Raw genomic sequence first — 25201 nt, forward strand, 5'->3', positions numbered from 1 at the left:
TGTACTCCTTTTCCTATTTGGAACCATTCTGCTGTTCCATGTTCAGTTCTAACTGTTGCTTCCTGACCTGCATATATGTTTCTTAAGAGGCAAGTCAGGTAGTCTGGTATTCCTATCTCTTTTAGAACTTTTCACAGTTTATTGTGATCCATACAGTCAAAGGCTTTGGCATAGTCAATAAAGCAGAAATTGATGTTTTTCTGGAACTCTCTTGCTTTTTTGATGATCCAGCAGATGCTGGCAATTTGATCTCTGGTTCCTCTGCCTTTTCTAAAACCAGCTTGAACATCTGGAAGTTCACGGTTCATGTATTGCTGAAGCCTGGCTTGGAGAATTTTGAGCATTACTTGACTAGCGTGTGAGATGAGTACAATTGTGCAGTAGTTTGAGCATTCTTTGGCATTGCCTTTCTTTGGAATTGGAATGAAAACTGACCTTTTCCAGTCCTGTGGCCACTGCTGAGCTTTCCAAATTAGCTGACATATTGAGTGCAGCACTTTCACAGCATCATCTTTCAGGATTTGAAACAGCTAAACTGGAATTCCATCACCTCCACTAGCTTTGTTTGTAGTGAAGCTTCCTAAGGCCCACTTGACTTCACATTCCAAGATGTCTGGTTCTAGGTGAGTGATCACACCATCCTGATTATCCAGGTCATGAAGATCTTTTTTGTGTATTCTTTTGTGTATTCTTGCCACCTCTTCTTAATATCATCTGCTTCTGTTAGGTCCATACCATTTCTGTCCTTTATTGAGCCCATCTTTGCATGAAATGTTCCCTTGGTGTCTCTAATTTTCTTGAAGAGATCTCTAGTCTTTTCCATTCTATTGTTTTCCTCTATTTCTTTGCATTGATTGCTGAGGAAGACTTTCTTATCTCTCCCTGCTATTCTTTGGAAATCTGCATTCAAACAGGTATATCTTTCCTTTTCTCTTTTGCTTTTAGCTTCCCTTCTTTTCATAGCTATTTGTAAAGCCTCCCTAGACAACCATTCTGCTTTTTTGCATTTCTTTTTCTTGGGGATGGTTTTGATTCCTGTCTCCAGTACAATATCACGAGCCTCCGTCCATAGTTCATCAGGCACTCTGTCTATCAGATCTAGTCTCTTAAATCTATTTCTCACTTCCACTGTATAGTCATAAGGGATTTGATTTAGGTCATACCTGAACGGTCTAGTGGTTTTTTCCCCTTTCTTCAATTTCAGTCTGAATTTGGCAATAAGGAGTTTATGATCTGAGCCGCAGTCAGCTCCCAGTCTTGTTTTTGCTTACTGTATAGAGCTTCTCCATCTTGGCTGCAAAGAATATAATCTATTGGATTTTGATGTCAACCATTCTGTCTCTAGTGTAAACTTAAAAGTGAGAGGAAAAAAAGAACTATATTTAGATAGGAAAAAAAAAATAGAAGTTTGCATTTATTTGTAACTATCTTGCCCCAAGAAGAATTTCTCTTTTTATTTTTCATAAAGATATGTACAGATTATCAGAGAGCAGTTCAATTAATTTTGGTTAATACATATACCAGTGGAATTCATATACCTAGCAAGATATATTTATGTCACTCTAGAACTTCTTCTCTGGAAAATTACTGAGACAGTCCCTACCATGCCACCTACCCCTCACCGCCACCTCTGTAGTTCTATCAGAGTCATTCATTTGTTTCTTTTTTGTTGCTGAGTAATCTTATGTTTCTCCATTCTCCTACTGATAGATAGTTGGATTGCCTCCAAAGTTTGGAGACTTTACAACTAAAAATTCTGTGAGCATTCTTGTACAAGTGTTTTTGTGGACATATGTTTTTATTTCTATTGAATAAATAAATGATAGGAGTAGGAACTCCAGTTCGGGTGGGCATTTAACTCTACGTTTCCAAACAGTTTTCCAAAGAGGTTTGACAATTTTACATTCCACTAGAAATACATAAGCATTCCAATTGCTCCATATGCTCATCAATACTTGGTATTATCAATCTTTTAAACTGTATACCATTCTACATGCTTTCTCATTCATATAACCCTGGTGATTAATGATGAACATGTCTTCACGTGCTATTGGCCATATGTATATCATTATGTGAAAGAGTCTCTCCGAGTGTTTTGTTTTTTATCCATTACAGAGATTTTCTTCCTAATTACTGAATTTAGGAGTATTTTATATCACCTAGACATAGGTTCTTAGATATAAATAATGCATGTGTTCCCTCCCAGTATGCAGCTTGCGTATTCATTTTCTGATAAGTTTTAAATTTTTATACAGTCTAATTTTTAATCATTTGAACTTATTTATACCTAATTTATGGTCAATCATAGTGAATGTTTAATGTACACTTACAAAGAATGTATATTTTGCTATGTTTGGGTTTAGTGTTCTTTTTTGTCTACTTATTCTATCAATGACTGAAAGAAGGCTTTTAAAGTCTTTGTATTAATAGACTTGTCTATTTCTCTCTTTAGTCCTCATAAGTGTTGATTATCATATTTAAAATATTTATTTGGTTCATACTCACTTAAGGTTGTAGGACAAGGCTGTTTATTGTCACCCTGTTTATTTAACTTATACTTAGAGCACATCATGCAAAATGCTGGGCTGGTTGAGTTAAAAGCTAAAATCAGGATTGCTGGGAGAAATATTAACAACCTCAGATATGCAGATGATACCACTCTAATGGCAGAAAGCAAAGAGGAACTAAAGAGCCTCTTGATGAGGCTGAAGGAGGAGAGTGAAAAAATCAGCATAAAACTCAGTATTAGAAACACTAAGATCATGGCATCTGGTCCCATCACTTCATGGCAAATAGAAGGGGGAAATGTGGAAGCAGTGACAAATTTCCGCTTCTTGAGCTCTAAAATCACAGCAGATTGTGACTACAACCTTAAAATTGAAGACGATTCCTTCTTGGCAGGAAAGCTATGATGAACCTAGACAGTGTGTTAAAAAGCAAAGACATCACTTTGCGACAACGGTCCATATAGTCAAAGCTATGGTCTTTCCAGTAGTCACACACAGATGTCAGAGCTGGACCATAAAGAAGGCAGAGTGCTGAAGAATTGAGGCTTCCAAATTGTTGTGCTGGAGAAGACTCTTGAGGAGTTCAAACCAGTCAGTCTTAAAGAAAATCAACCCTGAATACTCTTTGAAAGGATGGATGGGTGAAGCTGAAGCTCCAATACCCTGGCCACCTGGTGCAAAGAGCTGACTCACTGGAAAAGACCAGGATACTGGGAAAGATTGAAGGCAGAAGGAGAAGAGGGTGACAGAGGATAAAATGGTTGGCTGGCATCACCAATTCAATGGACATGAACTTGGGCAAACTCCGGAAAATGATGAAGGACAGGGAAGCCTGGTGTGCTGCAGTCCACGGGGTTGCGAAGAGCTGGACATGACTTAGCGATTGAATAACAAAAATTCTTCCGAATAAATTGGCCATTTATTATTATAAAATGTCTCTTTTCTCTCATAAATTTTTTCTTGAAATCCATTTTCTTAAATTAATACATTTGCTCAGCATACTTACATTTTTCATCTGACCTCTTAATTTTCATTAAAGTGTTTAGTCCATTTTATTTATTTTTTTTGTTTAGTCCATTTTAACGTAATTATTCATATATTAATGTTTAGTTACTGTCTTACTACTTGTTTTCTATATGTCCCATCTGCTTTTTGTTCCAACTTATCATCCATTACTCCTTCTTATGGGTTAAGAATTTCTAACTATTCCATTGTATATCCTCTACGGTCATTAATTTTACCTCATAGTAATTGTATTGGGGTAACACACATCCCTAATTTTTGAATTCAACATCATCTAATTTCTATATGATATAAGAATCCCTTATTACCATATCTGCATTTATATATTATTTCCTTTCTTTGTGCTATTGTTGCCAGGAATTTTACTTCTACACATTTTAAAATGCACCGAGATAACATTTTCTCACTATTTTTGTTTGAACAGTCCACTATCTTTTAAAGAAAATTAAAATTAAGAAAAAAAATTTATTTTCACTCACGTATTTACTTTTCTTTTTTTATTAATGCGTACCTGAGCTTCTTTCTGGTATCACTTTCATTTAGACTAAAGAACTGTCTTTAATAACAGGATAGTGTAGGTCTGCAGAAAATACCCTCTCATGTTTGCCAACCTAAAAATTTTGCCTACATTTCTAAAGGATATTTCCACTGTATATAGACATAGACTGCCAGCAATTTTTTTCCTTACGTTATTTATGATAAGAAGTAAGTGGAAATTTTCTTCATTATTCTAGTTTTTTAAAGGTTTTTTAAAATCTTTTTCAGCAATCGAACTGCAATACTCTTTAGGTGCGATTGTGTTTACTCTGCTTGAGATTCTTAAAGTTTCAAAGAGATGTGGACTTACACTTTTTACTGAATCTGCAAACTATTTAGACACTGTTTCTTCAAATATTTCTGTCATACCAATTGTCTCCCTCCTCTTCTCTGAGCTTCAAAGATTTCTAATCTATGAATGCAAAATGTTTTTTCATTGTGAAGTTTTCTTTAATTTCTTTCAACAATATTTTAGAGTTTCCAGTGTACAAGTCTTGCACACTTTGCTATCACCTATGTTCAAAAAGATCTTTCTCTCTAGGTTAAGATTTTAGCAAGCATTTTTACCTAATGGCTATATCTCCATGATATGGAAACTTTAATTCAACTCCAAAGAGTTAACCTTGCAGCTCAAACTACATTTTTATCTAAGTCATCCTTTACCCTCTGCTGGGATAACTCCATTAGGACTGGCCCATAGGAAGTCATAATCCTGGGCCAATGCCAATTCTTTCACATTCTTATCAATCCCTATGGTGATAAATTATGTAATTATGAGACAATACTGAGTATTCACCTACTATGAGGTCAGACTTTAAAAATCACCTTGATAATTTCTTATTCATTTTTACTCTTGCTCTTTAGACTAGTGACTATCATTATAAAAAATTAAAAAAATACAGATGTGTACAAAACAAAAAGTGAGAGTTGTCCTTATCCATTCAGTGTCTTTCAGATTCTTACCTTATTCGTTTTCAGAGTTATGGATCTCCATAGAAATGTATGGAAATTGACACTTTTGTGTCAAGCAGCTTCTGAAATAGTCCCTGATGATCCCCCTCTGAGATTAGGTTAAAAAGATTGTGGCTTCCTCCTTGGGCATAGTGATGACTTGCTTAGATGACTTGCTCTGTGGGAAGCCAGTTGCCAAGATACAAGGCAGCCCTGTGGAGAGGCATGTGTGAGTGAGCTTTGAAGCAGATCTGCCAAGGCCTGTCAAAGCCATGTGAGTGAGCTTGGAAGTGGTTCTTCCCCTAGTCAAGCTTAGGACAGCTGCAACCCTGCCCAACACCTTGATTGCATCCCATGAGACACCCCAAGACTAAACTACCCAGTTAAACTGCTCTCAGATTCCTGACCCAGAAACTATGAGACAATAAACATTTGTTGCTTTATATTTCTATTTTGGAGCATTTTTTTAATGCAACAATAGAAATCTAATGTACCTTGTAAACCCTTGGTTCTACCTTTCTTCATATTGGGATATTTGTTTATTTAAAGTATGTTCTTCCTTTTGCATATTTCTAGTATGAATCACAGTCCTCTAAATCTAGATGATACCCAAACTACCAAAATTTTAAGGATTTTTACTTCTTTGTATTTAGATTGCTCCTATTATTATAAAAAGTTTCACAGTATATGAACTTCTAAGTCTATAGGAATTGTTTATGATCCTTGTCTATGTTTGCTCCTAAAAGTTACATTGCTTTTTTTTTTTATTATTTTGTATATTTTATTCCCCCAAAATATGATGTTGCTTTTTATATAAGGTATTGCTTTAGCCAGGTGATTTTTATGTGGGTGATTTTAATAACCATCACAACTACTTCACTGTAAAGCTTTGGGAGGTATCACAAGTTTTCTCCAGCACTTTTCTGTCACACAAGGTAGTATCCTAGATGGGGATACTCATTCTGCCTGGATTCTAGAATGAGAAGTCAAGTGGATCAGAGCTGCTACATCCTGGTATCACTGACTTATAATCCAAAATTATTAAACAAAATATTGAAAATCTTAATTCAGAAATATTTTTTAGAATGAATAACATTTCTTTGACAATGCAAAGAAAAACCAATCAGAGGAGGAATTTGAAGTCTAGGAGAATGATGTGTCATGGAAGCATAGTTTCAAGGTGGTATTAGTTAACTTCTTCCTATACCATGCAAAAGTTGTGAAAGATGATGCTTTTCTATTTGAGCTTTAAAAGGAACCTCTGCAGGATTCTATTCCATGCCTTCATTTTACAACTGAGATTTAAAATAAGGAAAAGAGGGAAGAGGGGAGGCAAATAGGTTTGGAGTGAATCAGGGAAAGAGGGAGGAGGGAAGGAAAGAAAGGGAAAGTAAAAGGTCCAGAAATAGGAAAGAATTTGTGCTATGCTATAGAAAAGTAAATCTGGAAATAAAATTGAGTTCTTTTTTTCTACCCAGTCTTAGGACATAAAAATTTTGTTCTGACCAGAGTGGGTGGTGTTATAATATTTCATAAGTTTATACAGGTTTTCTACCAAATCTCTGATACTGACATCAGAATGTAACAGTTAGAAATGCCTCTTTTATTTAAAGATACTATAATATTTTTATCTCTTCCATTTGGGGAGAACTGTTGTAGTCTCCTAGTTTTTTCCTTCGGTATTATTAATAATTGCTGGGCATTCAGAAAAGCTTACATTCGGCTGCTATGGGGGAAACCTTATACATACTGAATATTGAAAGGTCTTGTGATAGAAAAGGCTTCCCTTTCTCTTCTGCATTTATTATATGTGGCAACATCTGCCTACTTGGAAGTTTTCCAGTTCCTGGCTCCTTTTAGGTTACTTCTTCCATTCTACCCATTAACATGACATCCACAAAACATAATTTGCTTATCAGCATTTTCCCTGTTTTCTACTGCTTCTGTATTATAGTAATTCTGTGGCTCTACACTTATCTGGGAGCCAGACTCCTGGAAGCCTGACTATACCAAAATATAATTATACACTTGGAATTAAGAGCACAGAATTAAGAGCACAGCTTCCAGTCCATCAAATGAATTTTGCAAGAACTCAGACCTTTATTCCTCAGAATGCCAAATGATTTACATGATTAACAACATAACATGCAAAGCTCAAAAAATGCTTATTACAGAGGTGACCTGATTAGAGAAAATTGGACACAGGAAATTCAAATGGCAGTACTAGGTGGTTCTATTGAGACAGCACCATTCCATTTGTTAAAGTAGTATCATTTGATAGCAAGGGAAGAGATAGAGCAACTGCAGGAACAAGAATTGTACAAGCTTGGCAGCATAGAGCCATTAATGTAAGTTAAACCAAAAATGGCCAGTTACATTCAGTGGAAACCATTTAGGAAGGCAGGGAAGTGTGTAATACATTCCAGAAAGATTCTCATCAAAATATTTGTTCATGTTTATTTGCTCTTTAGTTTTAGTGCTCAAAAGACAGGTTTAAGTTTTATTAAGAACTCCTCAGCACTCAGCAGTATTAGAATGATGAGGCATTCCTGTACCAAAGGAAATAAAAATAGCCCCCATGTTTCCATCAGTTGCATCAGCAGCATCTTTCCTGATTATTTTTATCTTGTTTTTCAAATGAGATAATGAATAACTACCTCTGTCTCTCACCCACACAAATACTAATAAATCTAGTTTTTTCCTTGTTTGTATCTGAAAATCTGTTTATTTGCAGTAACATTTTGTATGAAACATGCACTACAAAAATAAAAGTAATTATTGAGCTCATTTACACATCTGATTAGATGATAAGAATAATGATAATAATTTGAAATTTGATAATAATTTCAAATAATAATTTGAAACTGTATATAGATTCAGTCTATTCTAATATATTTTTAAAGTGCTAATGCTTGTTTTCCTGTAAAGGAATGTTTAAAAATATTGAATATGTAGTAGAAGAAAAACCCCCCATGATATTACCACTTTAAATAAAATAATTTTTATTTTTAAATATATTCTTTTTTCATCTGTGTGTATATTCACCATGATCCTATTAATTCTATATTCATAACTCATTCTGATTTTCATCCAGTACTATATGCTAATAAGCACTGCTCCCATATTTTATAAGATTTTTTTTCTTGTGGCAAAATACATAATATAAAATTTACTGTCAATCATTTTAAGTATACAATTTGTAAGATTTTTAAATATTCAATTTTAAAACTTTACAATTATTCATCCAGTAAAGGTAATCTCATTTACCTTATTATTGTCCAATTGTTCTATATTTAGGTCATTTCCTTTTTTTCCCCAAAGCCTATGTAATATAATGATAAACAAATTTGTGTACATAGTTAGAAGGTTTTAAATCTTTTTCCCTTAAGCTAATTCCCCACAGATGAATGATTATTTTAATTTACCATGTCAGCAGCAATGTATGAAAGTAAAGCCTGATGCTGTAAAGAACAATACTGTGTAGGGATCTGGAATGTTAGGTCCATGAATCAAGATAAACTGGAAGTAATCAAACAGGAGATGGCAAGAGTTAACACTGACATTGTTAGGAATCAGTGAGCTAAAATGGACCAGAAAGGGCAAATTTAATTCAGATGACCATCATATTTATTACTGTGGGCAAGAATCCCTTAGAAGAAATGGAGTAGTCCTCATAGTCAACAAAAGAGTCCAGAATGCAGTACTTAGGTGCAGTCTCAAAAATGACAGGATGATCTCTATTCATCTCTAAGGCAAAATATTCAAAATGATAGTAATCCTGGTCTATGCCCCAACCACTAATGCCAAAGAAGCTGAAGATGAATGGTTCTATGAAGACCTACAAGATCTTTTAGAACTAAGACCAAAAAATGATGTTTTCATCATAGGGGATTGGAATGCAAAAGTGGGAAGTCAAGAGATACCTGGAGTAACATGCAAGTGGGGCCTTGGAATACACAATGAAGCAGGGCAAAGGTTAACGGAGTTTTGAAAATAAGTTTAACAGTTTCATAATTAACTTTCAAAGGCTTTTATGACAAAACATTTTCAAAATGCAAACACTTGTTCCTGGCCGATCAGATATGTTAGTTCACATTTTATATTTCAGATGATCTTTTTTTAATATAAATTTATTTATTTTAATTGGAGGTTAATTACTTTACAGTATTGGTTTTGCCATACATCAGCATGAATCTGCCACGGGTGTACACATGTTCCCCATCCTGAACCCCTCTTCCTCCCCGTACCATCCCTCTGGGTTGTCCTAGTGCACCAGCCCCAAGCATCCTGTATCCTGCATCAAACCTGGACTGGTGATTCGTTTCTTATATGATATTATACATGTTTCAATGCCATTCTCCCAAATCATCCCACCCTCACCCTCTCCCACAGAGTCCAAAAGACTGTTCTATACGTTTGTGTCTCTTTTGCTGTCTCACATACAGGGTTATCATTACCATCTTTCTAAATTCCATATATATGCGTTAGTATACTGTATTGGTGTTTTTCTTTCTGGCTTACTTCACTCTGTATAATCGGCTCCAGTTTCATCCACCTCATTAGAACTGATTCAAATGTATTCTTTTTCATGGCTGAGTAATACTCCATTGTGTATATGTACCACAGCTTTCTTATCCATTCATCTGCTGATGGACATCTAGGTTGCTTCCATGTCCTGGCTATTATAAACAGTGCTGTGATGAACATTGGGGTACATGTGTCTCTTTCAATTCTGGTTTCCTTGGTGTGTATGCCCAGCAGTGGGATTGCTGGGTCATAAGGCAGTTCTAGTTCCAGTTTTTTAAGGAATCTCCACACTGTTCTCCATGGTAGCTATACTAGTTTGCATTCCCACCAACAGTGTATCTTTTTTTAAATTTCATTTTATTTATTTATTTACTGGCCATGACATGCAGCATGCAGCATGTTTGATCCCCAACCATGGATCAAACCCATGCCAGTTTGCAATGGACCACAAAGGAAGTCCCTGAGATGGTCTTAAGTGAAGGCTACACGAATGCTCTGAAACTAAATTTCTCCAGTATATAATCAATCCCACTGACATACAGAATAAATTGCCTTTCTACTATTTTCTGTGAAAGTAATTCATGACCTGTGAGGCTTAATTGTTCCTATTTTTATTCTTCAAAAAATCATTATATTATGTTTCAAAAAATTGCAGCAGAACATTTTCGGGAATGGTGATGGCTAGCAATGATAAGAATAGCTGCTTTGAATTCCATTGGAAATTTTCAAACTTGTCTTCAGCATCAGGTAGACAAGCAGATCATTAATCATTTAAAAATTCAGTTTAAAAGTTGGAAATACACTTTTATCAAAGAAAAAGGTAAATATAAATGAGCTAATAAATAAAGTATGCAGATATTTAGCAAAAGTAACTGGAAACTTGATGCCAGTTTTCACATGACTAAAATTAAATTCTAAACACACACACATATGGCTATATGTGAATTTATCAAATATTGCATTACTCATGAGTAATTTACACTAAATACATTCTGGCAGAAGAAAAATAAGCTAAAGTTAATTAACTTCTTTTCAATGCAGCACTGTTTATGATTGTAATGATAAAATTCCAACCAACTTGTTTCAAAGGCTAGAGTATTTTGCCTTAACACACCAGAGGAGGCAGGGAATGATCTGACTGCTGGGGAGTGGGCAAGATAGGAAAGGAGACACTGCAGGAAAATGCACCATCGGAATATTCTAAAAGTTGTGGGTCACAAAGACAGCCCTTATCTTAGATTCTACTGCTGTTTATGATTCTGAAGCTTAAAATACTCCATATTAGTACCTTCTAGTATGTGCCTGAGTTGGCAGTATGCTCATTTCATTTTTGAATCATGACTTCTATGACTATTTCAAGGTTGTTCCTCATAGTTAGAAGAAGGCAAATCCTACAAGAGGCCTCAGAAGTTCTATGAAGATACTCTAGCAAATATCTTCCTGGAAGCCGAAATCCCTTTAAAAGCTCCTACTCAAATTTTATGATGAGATCTAAAATTTAAAGAAAAGAAAAGAGATTCATCTATCAGAGGGAAGTAATGAATTCTCTCAGGAGTAAACCAGTGGTCAACACTGGTGGCCCAATAGAATTACTGGAAAGTTACTAAAATATTCTGAAGCCAGGAACCCAACTCAACAAGCTCAGAATATCTAGGGGAGGAGCCTGGTAAATGTCACTTTTGAAAGTTTTCCATACACAGGTTTATCCAGGTTTCACACACAGACTGTAAACAATTCTGCTCCAAGTTATTCATATTTTTTAACAGCACTTTCTCTTTCAGTATTTCATTTGATCTTCATTAGCAGGTGTAAAATCACTGCAGATGGTGACTGCAGCCTTGAAATTAAAAGATGCTATTCCTTGGAAGAAAAGCTGTGACAAACCTAGACAGTGTATTAAAAAGCAGAGACATTACTTTGCCAACAAAGGTCCATCTAGTCAAAGCTATGGTTTTTTCAGTAGTCATGTATGGATGTGAGAGTTGGACCATAAAGAAGTCTGAGTGCTGAAGAATTGATGCCTTTGAACTGTGGTGCTGGTGAAGACCATTGAGAGTCCCTTGGACTACAAAGAGATCAAACCAGTCAATCCTAAAGGAAATCAACCCTGAATATTCATTGGAAGGACTGATGCTGAAGCTGAAGCTCCAATGCTTTGGCCACCTGATGTGAAGAGCTGACTCACTGGAAAAGACCCTGATGCTAGGAAAGATAGAAGGCAGGAGGAGAAGGGGACGATAGAGGATGAGAGATGGTTGGATGGCATCACTGACTTAAGGGCATGAGTTTGAGAAAACGCCAGGAAATAGTGAGGGACAGGGAGGCCTGGCGTGCAACAGTCCATGGGGTGGCAAAATATCGGACATGACTCTGAGCGACTGAACAACAGCAAAGCAGCAGAATGAATTAGAGTTCAGAGACTAGTATCCCTTACTTTACAAAGCAAAAACTTTGAAGTTCTAAGAAATAAGAAAACTTCTCCCCAAAAGTACAGCATGCAGATTTTAAGATCAGAAAAAATGAACAGAATATGAGATGTAGAAATAGGAAGGGATGTGATACAAGAAGTCAAGAACCTAGGAAGAATGTGTAGAAAATTGAGACTGAGCTCACGTGAGGCAAATTTTGCTTGTATTTGTTTTTTGTTCCTCCTGTAAATTTTAGAAACCCAGAATGTGTAGGGTCCATCACTTAATACTGATGAGGATGGACATGAAGCAAACCACAAGAAACCGCAATATATAACACACCTGCAAGGTGAATCCATGAGAGCCACCATTTGGTTACCCTTTTGTTATCCCACTGTTTCCAGTTGATTTCTAACAACATATTTTTGAATGACTGAATCAAAGTAAAATATTAAGTTACCTAAAAATATTAAATTGCATTTTTCCAAAGCTGTATATAAGATTAGATAATCTTCAGAAACACTAATGTAAAATCTCTTGTTTCTGGCCTACTCATTTCTCTCAACTTTCAGCTATTTCACCTAAAACTTTCTCTATGAATCTCCTGATGTGGCTTTTGCCCCAGACTTCTTCCTGCAAATCCTCTCATTACCAACTGCACTAAGAGAGAATATTTCCATTTTAGAAGAAGAAAGGAGGGAGGGAAATTGACTTAGAAACGTAGGACTGTTATTGATGGGATGGAGGAAAGGTAAAATCTGTGACCATGCCCATTTTAATAATTTATGTTCAGTCACACTTTTGCTTAACTGAGAAATGGGTAATTTCCCAGGAAACAAATATGAGACATTGGCATTTAAAACCTCCTTCTCCAAGGCTTTGCTTTCACTCAAGGGAGGACATATTGCACATGAATATTCAGCTGTGAGACATCCCACTGTGTCACAAGTCACTGTAAGGCTGCTTATGCCTCACTGGTAGCATATTAGCAGGTCTAGTTCCCATAAGCCTGGCTGTGGGGCAACCTATAATTAAGACTACTGGACCTCCTTACACCACTCAATGGGATTTCAGTTCAAGTGTCTCCTTGAACTTTCAAGTAATAGGGGAATACTTGGGTGATTCTCACATTTGCTCTAGCACCTCTGGCTTGAATTTCATCCTGTTCCTTGATGATCAATAGATTTTATACCTTTTATGCATTAGTTCAGTTGAATTCACCTGTAGATGCGATTTGCAAACTTGGCAGACAAGAGATCTAATTCTTACTAATTTCTGTAAATTTCTCTCTTATGAAGTAGACTGAGTTTCTTTTGAGTATATACTTTTCATACTGTTTCCTGGCAGATGGCATATTATAGCAGTTCTTTATTCTATATAAAGCATTCTATATAGCATTCTTTATTTTATATACATAAAAACAGACCAATATTCCCTTGTTCACAAATATTTCCTAATAGCTGTGACACCTGATTTATGAATAACAGTCTATCTCACCATACAATTATTCTGGGTAATGAGCCAGTATCCCCAGAAACCTCATTCTTTGTAACTTTGAGTTCATGCAATATTTTAGAGTTATACCTGGCTGTCTCTTTCATTCTCTAACTTCAAATGGCCAATTCCTGAACCATGCCTATCTTAATTTAGGGAATTCTTATTTGATTGTTTCAACCATATCAGTATGATCTTTATAGTTTCCTTTACATTATACCAATAATTGTCAGCTCAGATATGAATCCCCTTTCTGCCAATACCCTTTCCTCATCTTTCCACAACGGTTCCAACAATTTGCCAATTGTGATAAATAATCTCTCTGCTCTGGGGCAGTATGGTCATGTGCCTATGTAAGATCTAGAATTCTGACTGACATTCTTCAAAAGAATAACTTTTATAAATTTGGTATCTCTATAGTCCAGGGTCTTCCCACATAGCTCAATAGTAAAGAATCCACATGCCAGTGCAGGAGACACAGGAGACATGGATTTGATACTAAGGTGGGAAGATCCCCTGGAGGAGGAAATGACAACCCACTCCAGTATTCTTGCCTGTAAAGTCCTATGGACAAAGAGCCTGGCGGGCTACAGTCCATGGGGTCACAAAGAGTCAGACACAACTGATCATGCACACACAGTAACCAGAACTAGTTTGACAGGAAAAGAATGAGGCTGGCTAAGGGTTTTATTTTTCTAGCTCTCTCCTACCAAGTCACTACTACATATTTGTAGTATATATTGTAGCCATAGGCCTATCAGCCCTTCCCATGCATTTTCTTTTTGTAGGGGGTAGCATTACATATATTAAATTATTTTTACTTTTTGTTTTACATTAGAATAGAATTGATTAGCAATGTTGTATTACTTCCAGGTATACAGCAAAGTGATCAGTTACACACATCCATGTATAATTTTTCAAGTTCTCTTCCCATTTAGGTTATTACAGAGTATTAAGCAGAGTTGCCTGTGGTGCACAGTAGGTTCTTGTGGGTTATCTATTTTAAATGTAGCAGCGTGTACATGCTGATCCCAAACTCCCAACCTATCACTTCCCCTGAGCTTCCCATGCAGTTTCTCAGTCTTGTTTCCTCCTTCCCATCCTTGCACACCTTTTGGTACTGCAGTATCCCTTGTAAACTCTTTTACAAAAGAGTCCTCTACCAAATTCCCATCAGTCATTGAGTTCAAGTATGCTATTTCCTTACAGTGACCTAATTCCGATTTCTTCAAACAAACAAAAGATTGCCATGCTCTGAAACATTGTGAATAATTTCCCAATGAAATTATTTTTTATTCTTTGTTCCTACATGAACCCCCAACAATTTTCTCCTGTCATTATTCTTTGTTTTTTTGGCCACACCCTGCAGCATGTGGGATCTTAGTTCCATACCTGCTGCATTGGAAATGCAGATTCTTAACTACTGGACCATCAGAAAAGTCTCTCTCATCAATATTCTTTATAATGTGACATATCCTCTTATATTCAAGCTAAAGGGAAAAAATGTAGCTCATAAAATACAAGAAAAGGTTTTATTAAAAATTCTATTATTTGTCTTTGTTTTGCACTATAATTTTTGATGTCAAATGGGGAATATATTTGTCTTCAAAGATTTCTTTCGTTTGTGTCCCCAAATCAGTTTGCTTTTGAGGGTTGAAAGTGAGAAAGCTGCTTACTGGTAGGAAAAAATCTATCCTGACATGAAAAATATGACTGCAATTTTAATAAAGTATTGACCTTACTTCCCAGTAACATACAAGTTAACTTCCTCTTAAATGCAAGCCATGTTAGCCTCACACAGAAAACAATGATTTGAAAAATGTTAGGGGAGCCTCCAGTAACCCCAAAGTATCTCCCTCCTGCAGGTGACATAATGCTCAAAAGGTTTCCATTAGTTATTCTTCAGATTTGGTCAAGTGTTTAGTTAAACTTTTCTTTCTATCCTCTCTCTATCCTCTTTTTGGCAGAAACATTTTTGGCAGGAACTATATAATAAATCATTAACAGCTTAGAGTGAATTTTCTATCAGATCTTCTCTTGTTAGCAAGAGTAAGGCCCTCAAGCTGTCTAAGAGAGCACAGCTTTTATAACCATGAGACATTGGACTAGCAAACAGAGAAGGAAGTGCAGCATGGAGATGCTCTAGGTGCATCATAATTGATGTAATTTACAGTGCACATTTCTGTAGGTGGGCAGCAAAAGTTTCCGAGTAAGGCCCTGAAAAAGAAGACAAAGATGGAAGAACAAAGAGAGAAAAAGAAAAGAAAAAGAGATAGCATTTTTGAAACTTCTCATTAAATACATGTAGTAATCCATGAATTAATTGCCATAAACTAAATTATGCAATATTTTCTGGCTCCCCCTATTCCCTACTCATGATATACCAAATTGTCCTTTAACCTCTTGCTAAAGACTGAGCTTGGGCTTCCCAGGTGGTGCAGTGGTAAAGAATCCACCTGCCAATCCGGAAGATACATGAGGCCCAGGTTTGATCCCTGAGTTGGGAAGATGCCCTGGAGTAGGAAACAGAAACCCACTCCAGTTTTCTTGCCTGGAAAATTCCATGGACAGAGGAACCTGATGGGCTACAGTCCACGGGATTGGGAAGACTTGAACATGACTGAGCACAATCACAACAACGAAAGACTGTCACAATGACATAGAACACCATTCTTACAAGCTTTTGCCTGCACATGGATAACTGCAAGACCCCAAAAAAGTCTTCAAGGACTCAATCTCCAACAGTGAAACATTAGTCCAGTGACAGATGGCTTGCTCTTCAGGAAGCCTCGGATGGTTCTCAGTCCCCTCATACAGATGATCAGAAAGCTTGCAAACATGTAAGTCAGGCTTCATCTGGGTAGCAGTGTTCATCTGCCTGGCTTCTCTGCAAAATTCCACTCTAGTGGTACAGTTCCAACTTCTCTACATTCTGTGGCTTAAAGTCATAGACCGTCTAGTAATAAGAAAGTAGAAAGTCATCAGATTTAGGGAGCAGGGTAGAGATACGCTAAGAATACCCACAGCAAAAGCAACAGAAGCAGATGTAACAAAATCCTGGTGCTGGGGAGAAAGAAGGCACATCCTTCGATTCTCTGAGATAACCTGCTCATTTTTTTGACTATGTTCCAACTTTCTCCTAAATTGTATGCTCAGAAAGAGTCTAGTTTAGCTGCATACTGGCCTCTCTGAGAACTCCTTTATGTCTAGGTGTGTGTTCAGTTCTTGAGGCATATTTTTTTTCTTTCTCTGTTGAATTTGTTGAGTCACTCAGTTTGAGCAATTTTTGTAACTCAAATATCATTTTGGTTGTTACGTGGTGACACTCCCTGAGAGAACTGCCCTTGCTGTCTTCAAAAGGAATACTTCGCTCTGCCCTAAACTCTAAGCATATTTGTAATTGTTGGCTCAGCAATTGCACTACAATGATTTATTCCTTTAGCAGCACCCTGAATGGCTCTTCATTATTTACTTCTTTTTTTCTGATTTAGTATCATGTACAAGACAGAAATCTTATTTTATAAGCCATCAATCAGCTCATCCTTACAGATAATGATAAAGTTAACATCTAAATGTTCCCATTTGCCATTGTAAAGACAAATATAAGGGGCTATATTTCCATATTTTAACTGCAAGTTTCTAATTCCAGGTTGTCAATTCCTTAAAGGAGTATTCTTTTCCTTCACTACTGTGGGCTGAATGTGCAAGTAAAATCTTTTCCTGTTCAAATATTCTGCAATTTCATGCCTCCTCCAGTTTCCCCTTAATACATTTTCATGTAAGTTTTCTGGTTTTCATCTCTTAAATTATCTTGCCTGCTTCAGAGCTGTAAGTAGAAAAATAAAGACCTCCTTTTGGTTGACATTTAAAGGTTTATTATTCTCTCTCTGATATATGAGCTTAATACTCATTAACACTAAAATGAACCAGCTGAGGGGAAAAAAAAATGCTGCCTTCAAAGATCCTGGAATAAATAATGTAACACAGTCTCTTCCTTTCCTCCTCACTAAAATGATATTAAACAATTCCACATTCCTTCAAAGTAAGCTTTTAAAAGTTTAATAATGTCTGCTTTTATTTTTCAAGGTAAAAGTCCTGTCCTGGAGGCTGTTCTGGAGGCTGACTGCTTTGTTAGGAATTCCTTTTCCTCGGAATAGATTTAGCACATCTGCTTGCATTCCATTTTATATATCTGTCCTATAAGATTAAATTTAAAGCAACCTCAAATCACCAAGTTCTTTGCGATTAAGTATAAAGCATATCGTCCTTTGAGAAGAATGTTTACTTGGTCCTCAGGATTGTGGGAGCTTCAACGATTAAGGTAAACTTTTAATTGAAAACTTAACACAGGTATTTAAACCAATATTTGTCCTTAATAAAAAATGTTTTCAAAATCCCTTCCCACTGTGTATTTTTTTTTTATCAGCTTTCTTTCTGTGTACATTTATTTCTCTCTTCTATTAGAATATTTTAGGCTAAAATCAAAAAATTACCCAGCCCATGCCAGGAACTACTAGGACCACAATTTGTTTCCCTGGCCCTTTAAAAAGTGCCCTTCACCCTGCATCAGCAGAGAATACATCCTGCCAGATGAGGCTAATGGCAAGTTCATATAACTTTTCACAGGTGACCTATCATACAAATTATGTGCTGGAAGTAGTTCAAGAAGTCTGTTGTGTTCTCTGTCTCCGTCATCAACCCTAATTACTAAATGATTTTACAATCTGGGATTTTCTGAGATGGAAAATGTTTGGATTTTCTAGAACAAATATTAAATTCCCCAAAGTGACATAAGAAGTTGTCCGTTTTGCAAGGTGCATGCCAAAGATCAGAAGTCTTTCCTCAGAGATTTTAATCTCAGTGGAGAGCCTTCTATCCACTATGGTAGTTTTGAAAACAGAAGTTCTCCAGGGATAGGAGGTACAGGCACTTGCATTGTTACTAACTTCAATTTCTATCTGGAGTCCCCTTTCCAGAATTTTCCACTTGCTCAAATTCTCCTTCCTCAAGTTTCAGTTGTTAGTGCTATCTCACGGTTCAGTTTGGTGTAACAGACTGTATGCAGAGATAACAAGATAGCTAGAGGTTTCATATCTGATGGGCCTCACTGTTTCAGCAGTCCAGATAGTGGAGCAACATTTTCCATAAGCTTGCCTGATACATACAAACACCGAGTAAGTCCTCTAATGTATACCTTGATCCTTCCTATGTCAGACCTAGAAATGAGGACTGGCTAACTTGGGCTTCATTCAGGGAAAACCAAAAGTCATATACATTAAATCCCAACTGTGCTTTCCTCAATTTGACAAGACATTAATTAACCTTTAACACCAAGCTTAATTGGAGTTTCTCAGATGTTCATGAGTCAGATGCTCTGCAAATCTTGTGATACAAATTTTGATCCAGTAGGTCTGAAATTTGGCATGGGGCTCTCTAGTTCTAATAACCTCCCAGGTGATGCTGATCCATTGATCACACTTTGAGAAATGAGACTCCAGAAGCTTAGATGTTCTCAGATTAGGGTGTGCACAAGAATTTCCTTGTGAACTCTTTTAAAATGCAGACTCCTAAACTCCATGCTCAGGGAGAAGGCAATGGCACTCCACTCCAGAACTCTTGCCTGGAAAATCCCATGGATGGAGGAGCCCAGTAGGCTGCAGTCCATGAGGTCACTAAGAGTCGGACACGACTGGGTGACTTCCCTTTCGCTTTTCACTTTCAGGCATTGGAGAAGGAAATGGCAACCCACTCTAATTTTCTTGCCTGGAGAATCCCAGAGACAGTGGGCCCCCGTCTATGGGGTTGCACAGAGTCAGACACAACTGAAGCGACTTAGCAGCAGCAGCAGCAAACTCCATGCCCAGAGGATCTCAGGCGGAGCCCAGACATTAATTTTTTGAAAAGTATTTCTGATGCTTAGGATTCAGGGCATCAGCAGAACACTCTTTAAGTAATATAAGTTCAGTATGAGCTGGATTCAACTTCAGACAAGGCATCAGACCAAGGTGCCAATCTTGGCTTTACAACTTACTAAGTCTGTGATCTGAGATACAAGTAACATCTTTTAGGCATAGTTCCCAAGATTTTAAAATGGCTTTTATGTCATCTGCTCCATTGGCATCCTTGCACTGCTGTGAAGTTCCAAAGGGATCATGAAGTATGTTCTTGAGCTATACAACTATAAATCGTCTGGCCACCCTCTGTAATCATTCCCAGAGTCATTTGATACCAAGATGTCATCACCTTCTTCCTCATGTGGTGCCAGCCCCCGCTTTTCCATGCTGTGAAATACTCAGAGAGGATCACGGTAAAATGCTCCGAGGGAGTTCTGGCACCTCACCAGTAAGCCTCAGATGCTGGAAAACACAACAGAGCATTTACTTAGGACAGTAAGTCAGAGAGAAGGCTCTAGCTGTGTCTGTTAGAGTTGGCTATCATTCAGGTCAGGAACAATTGCAAAGGCAAATTTGAATCTATAAAGCCCCAATTTCCTAAGAGATCACTTTTCACGCTCCAATAATATCTTTGATATTCTTTTGTTCTTGGAGCCTAAGGTTTGGTTCAGAGACCTGTATGATACTGTGATGAAACTTTTACTTTCCTCCCTGATGAGAATAAAAGAGGCTAAAACACCTTTGATGTTTGCATCAGACACGCCTCTGAAGCTAAAGTGATGACCGTGTTTTTGATAAATTGAAAACAATGCAAGTGACAAGAGATACTCCAGCTCTTCTATTTCTTCCATTTCACTGAACATCTATTCAATCTCATAGTCCCATCAGCCAACAGAATTATCCTCTCATCTTTCACAGTGCATCTCCTTCCACCCTCAGCTCCCTCACATTCGACATCTGGTGTCTATTCAAGATGCAGGAAATCCCCTTTTTTGAGAGATAATAATTTAAAGACATATGAATGTAAGATCCCTTGTAAATAAGTATCTGAGCCAATACAGAATCTAAACTATTGATTTTAAAAGTAAAAGTGAAATTTGTATAAAACTGCATTGCAAAGTATCTGAATCCTCATTCATGCCAAACTATGGATACACACACATGTACATATATATGGACAGAAACTTTTAAGCCTTTATAACTCAAAAGAAATTCACATGGAAAGCTTGCTTTGAGTGCAGTTGAGTTGGTGAATATCTCTGAGACTTGCAGGAAGGAAGATGACTCCTGGGAATTTGAGGACTGTGAAGACCTCCTGGAAAGTTTTTCCCATCATAAATGCTCACCACTCCTCTGCCTGCACCCAACCTCACATATCTCCCTAGAAGACTGATTCCTGAAATTGTAACATTTGACAGTCTTTGGACTTTATTTGGGGTTAAAAAAGGAAAGACCACACGTTAAACTTTGTCATTTGAATATAACTCCATGTGAGTCAAGCTGCTTCTTTCTAATAGATTTTGGTATTTGTTTCCCGTTGTTTAACAAATTACCATGGATTTAGTGGCTTAAAACAACACAAATTACTTATCTTACAGTTCTGGAAGACTGAAGATCAAGCTGGGTTTCACTGGGCTAAAATTAAGGTGTTAACAAGGCTACATTTCTCCTGGAAGCGTGAGGGAAAAATGTATTCCCTTGCTTTGTAGTTTGTAGAGGGCACCCACATTTCTTGGCTGGTGGCCCCAAATTACATCTCCCTAGCCAATTGGATAAAATCTTCAAATATCTTTTTCTTTCTCTGACCTATTTTTTCACCTTCCTGGCTCCTTTTCTAACTCTTCTGTCTCCCTCTTCCATCTTTTAAGGGCCCTTGTGATTACAATGAGCCAACCCACACATAACCCAGGATAATCTCTTCTCAAGGTCCTTAATCACATATGCAAAATCCATTTTGCAGGAGAAAGTAACATATTCACAGGTTTCAGGGATATGAATGTGAACTTCTTTGGGAATCTGTTATTCTGACTACCACCATATCTAGAAAATTACCCTAGAAAGGGGTTGACTTTGACAATAGAGCACAGGGAGCAAAGGATTTAGGAGGCAGGAACTGATAAGAATGAGTCGACACCAAAATAAAAATATTGCACACTTGGGAAAGTGAAGATTAAATAGAGAGAAAAGCCCTACAAACAAAAGTGACTAGTGATGAAAGCAAACTTCACTTACCTCATATTCTTACTTAAGCTCTGCTATAAAATAACAAATACGTAGGCGAAAGCACAAATATGCTTATGATTTCATATACAGGCAGGCTTTCCAGGTGGCTCAGTGGTAAAGAATCTGCCAGTGTAGGAGATGCAAGTTCGATCTCTGGGTCAGGAAGATGAACCTTCTCCCCCGCCCCTGGAGAAGAAAATGGCAACCCACTCTAGTATTCTTGCCTGGAGAATCCCATAGACAGAGGAGTCTGATGGTCTATAGTCCATGGAGTCACAAAAGGGTCAGGTATGATTTAGCAACTAAACAACATATATACATACATTTTGTATGGGAATTATACTGGTTGCTTATTGGTGGTGATATGTGGGTGATTTTTTCTTCTATTTTTCTATAATTTCTCTGGATTCAACCTTCCAGTATTCTCTGCTCCTGCTGTAAACTGCCATGGTCCATATTATGTCTCCTCTTCCTGGGATTACTACAGCAGCCTCTAAAACTGTCTCTTCACTTTCGTGTTAGCTTCTGTAATGTCTTCTCCAAGCATCACCCAAAAATACAATTCTAGGCTGCACATCTGCCCCCCTAGTCCCCACTGCCTCTCTGGCCTCAGCGTTTTGCTGGCTTGCCTCACATTCTCTGCTTCAGCCACACGGAACTTCTTGATGACCCTTGAAACCAAACTACCTGCTGTCTTTTCCCAGAGAACCCTGAATACCTCTCCTACTATTTCATGCTGTCCTGACTTTTCACAGAGGAGATTTTCTATCTCTTTAAAAGTAAGGAGTGTTACACCCAGGATTTGACATGATGCCCAGCATATAATAATTCTCAGTAAATGCACTTAATAAATAATTAATTACCACTTTTAAAATAAAAATAAAGATAAGGTACTCCTTCCTTGACTCTTAGACAAGAACACAGAGCATGTCTTCGGTGACATCTTGCCAACTACTCTTTCTAAGAGAGAACTTTATCCATGAGAGCCCAATAGCCATTGATCTATATCCTTTGGCCAATAATGATATACCTCAGATGGCTAATCATTAAGACAGCAAAGAAAATACTAATTATATATGAACTCTGGTGACAGTGATATGATACAAACATATAAGCAAGCACCAGAAGCATCTATAGAAAATCTAAGATAGCTTTGCTACTCTAGTGGCATTATGTGTAGTGAGCTGTCTTTTAAATTGCTTTTTAATTTGGTTCATGCATCTCCTCACATAGAAAGTTACTTGCTATTATTTAAAGTGAACTAGCTAGACAGAGCATTAAACACACACACACACATACACACACACACAGTTCAACTCAATCAAATAGGTGTTTTCTTGTATGTCTCCAGACAATTAGTTATTTTTATACAAATTTGACAGATTTGATACCTTGCTAGCCCACAAAAATGTAAAATAAAGAGCCTAATCAAACTGTGGTGTTGGAGAAGACTCTTGAGAGTCCCTTGGACTGCAAGGAGATCCAACCAGTCCATTCGGAAGGAGATCAGCCCTGGGATTTCTTTGGAAGGAATGATGCTAAAGCTGAAACTCCAGTACTTTGGCCACCTCATGCAAAGAGTTGACTCATTGGAAAAGACTCTGGTACTGGGAGGGATTGAGGGCAGGAGGAGAAGGGGACAACAGAGGATGAGATGGCTAGATGGCATCACTGACTCGATGGACGTGAGTCTGAGTGAACTCCGGGAGTTGGTGATGGACAGGGAGGTCGCAAAGAGTTGAACACGACTGAGTGACTGAACTGAACTGAATAGCAAATATCCAATAAATCCATTAACTATGCCATGGACATGATTTTTATCCTATGAATGAGACCATCTGCCAGAAACTTTAGAGCAAGAGGAAGTGTCATGCATTACGTTTCAGCTCAAGAAGCAAAAGTCACCTTAAAGTTTTGGGTGATTCTGTGGCAGGAATAGTAGTCTAGGGAGGCAGAGCCCAGGCACTGACCAGAGTAAAACTAAGGGAAAATGTTGACCTATGAAATCTTTTGAAAAATTTCCTGTTTTGTGTGTGTGTGTGTGTGTGTGTGTGTGTGTGCATTACAATGTGACTCTAGGGCTTTCCTAGTAGCTCAGCTGGCAAAGAATCTGCCTGGAATGCAGGCGACCCTGGTTCAATTCCTATCCCTGGAGAAGGGATAGGTTACCCATTCCAGTATTCTTGGGCTTCCCTGGTAGCTCAGATAGTAAAGAATCTGCCTGCAGTGTGGGAGACCTGAGTTCTATCCCTTGGTTGGGAAAATCCCCTGGCGGAGGGCATGGCAACCCACTCCAGTATTCCTGCCTAGTAATTCCCATGGACAGAGAGGCCTGGTGGGCTACAGTCCATGGGGTCACAAATAGTCGGACATGACTAAGTAACTAAGCACAGCACAGGACATATGACCCTAGGTTTGAATAAAACAAATAAATTGCAACCCCCAACTTGAGTGAGTGAGAAAGAGATACTATTTGAGTACTCTCTTCACAGTACAGATGTCGATATCTTTTTCAGTCTAAAACTTAAGTTGTAGCATATTACATAAGTATTGCAATAATTTTTTTAAAGTGCTATTTAAAAAAAAAGCTATTTTTAAAAAAAAGAATCAGGGTTATTTTCTGAAATGAATCAGAAACTATAGTTAGTTAGTCACACAGTTATGTCCAACTCTTTGTGATCCCATGGACTGTAGCCTGCCCAGCTCCTCTTTTTTGAAATTCTCCAGGCAAGGGAGTACTGGAGTGGGTTGCCATTTCCTTCTCCAGGGGATTTTTCCCAACCCAGGGATCGAACCTGGATCTCCTGCATTACAGGCAGTTTCTTTACCAACTGAGCCACCAGGGAAGATTCAGACACTATATCATTCTGTAATTACAACACAACTGGTGAATCATCTGTCTTAATCTTGATATTTCTATCAATACTGCCCAATTACCAGTCATGACTGAAACTGGTGGCCATAGTCAGCATTAATAGATTCTTGAACCTCTGTCAAATCAATCCCTAGGGATCAATTTTGCTTACTTTTTAAGAAAATAGAATATTTGTTGGCTAATATATTTAAATAATTTATAATAAACAAGTAAAAAAGCAAGGAAAATGTAAAAAAATCTGGATTTACATCTTTTGGATTTCATAGAAAACAATTTAGTAAATGCTGTTTGTTCTGTTATATTTATAGCTGTATGATAGTTAGTTGCAACATCAGGTTATATTTTTTACAAATAGATAGCACTAAGTAAATCTAGACAACATATTAAAAAGCAGAGACATTACTTTGCCGACAAAGGGCCATCTAGTCAAAGCTATGGTTTTTCCAGTGGTCATGCATGGATGTGAGAGTTGGACTATAAAGAAAGCTGAGCGCTGAAGAACTGATGCTTTTGAACTGTGGTGTTAGAGAAGACTCTTGAGAGTCCCTTGGACTGCAAGGAGATCCAACCAGTCCATCCTAAAGGAGACCAGTCCTGGGTGTTCATTGGAAGGACTGATGTTGAAGCTGAAACTCTGATACTTTGGCTACGTGATATAAAGAGCTGATTCATTTGAAAAGACCCTGATGCTGGGAAAGATTGAGGGCAGGAGGAGAAGGGGACCACAGAAGATGAGATGGTTGGATGGTATCACCAACTCAA

At 37.4% G+C, this 25201-nt stretch overlaps 1 non-coding gene across 1 annotated transcript; it reads right to left on the minus strand.

The window, feature by feature from the left end:
- Nucleotides 1–24338: 24338 nt before the first annotated feature.
- Nucleotides 24339–24410, minus strand: TRNAY-GUA (transfer RNA tyrosine (anticodon GUA)). The gene has a single exon. It is a non-coding gene; the product is annotated as a tRNA-Tyr (tRNA).
- Between the last annotated feature and the right edge of the window lie 791 nt (nucleotides 24411–25201).

This window comes from Capricornis sumatraensis, chromosome 3 (genome assembly GCF_032405125.1).
Source record: "Capricornis sumatraensis isolate serow.1 chromosome 3, serow.2, whole genome shotgun sequence".
Taxonomy (NCBI): Eukaryota; Metazoa; Chordata; class Mammalia; order Artiodactyla; family Bovidae; genus Capricornis; species Capricornis sumatraensis.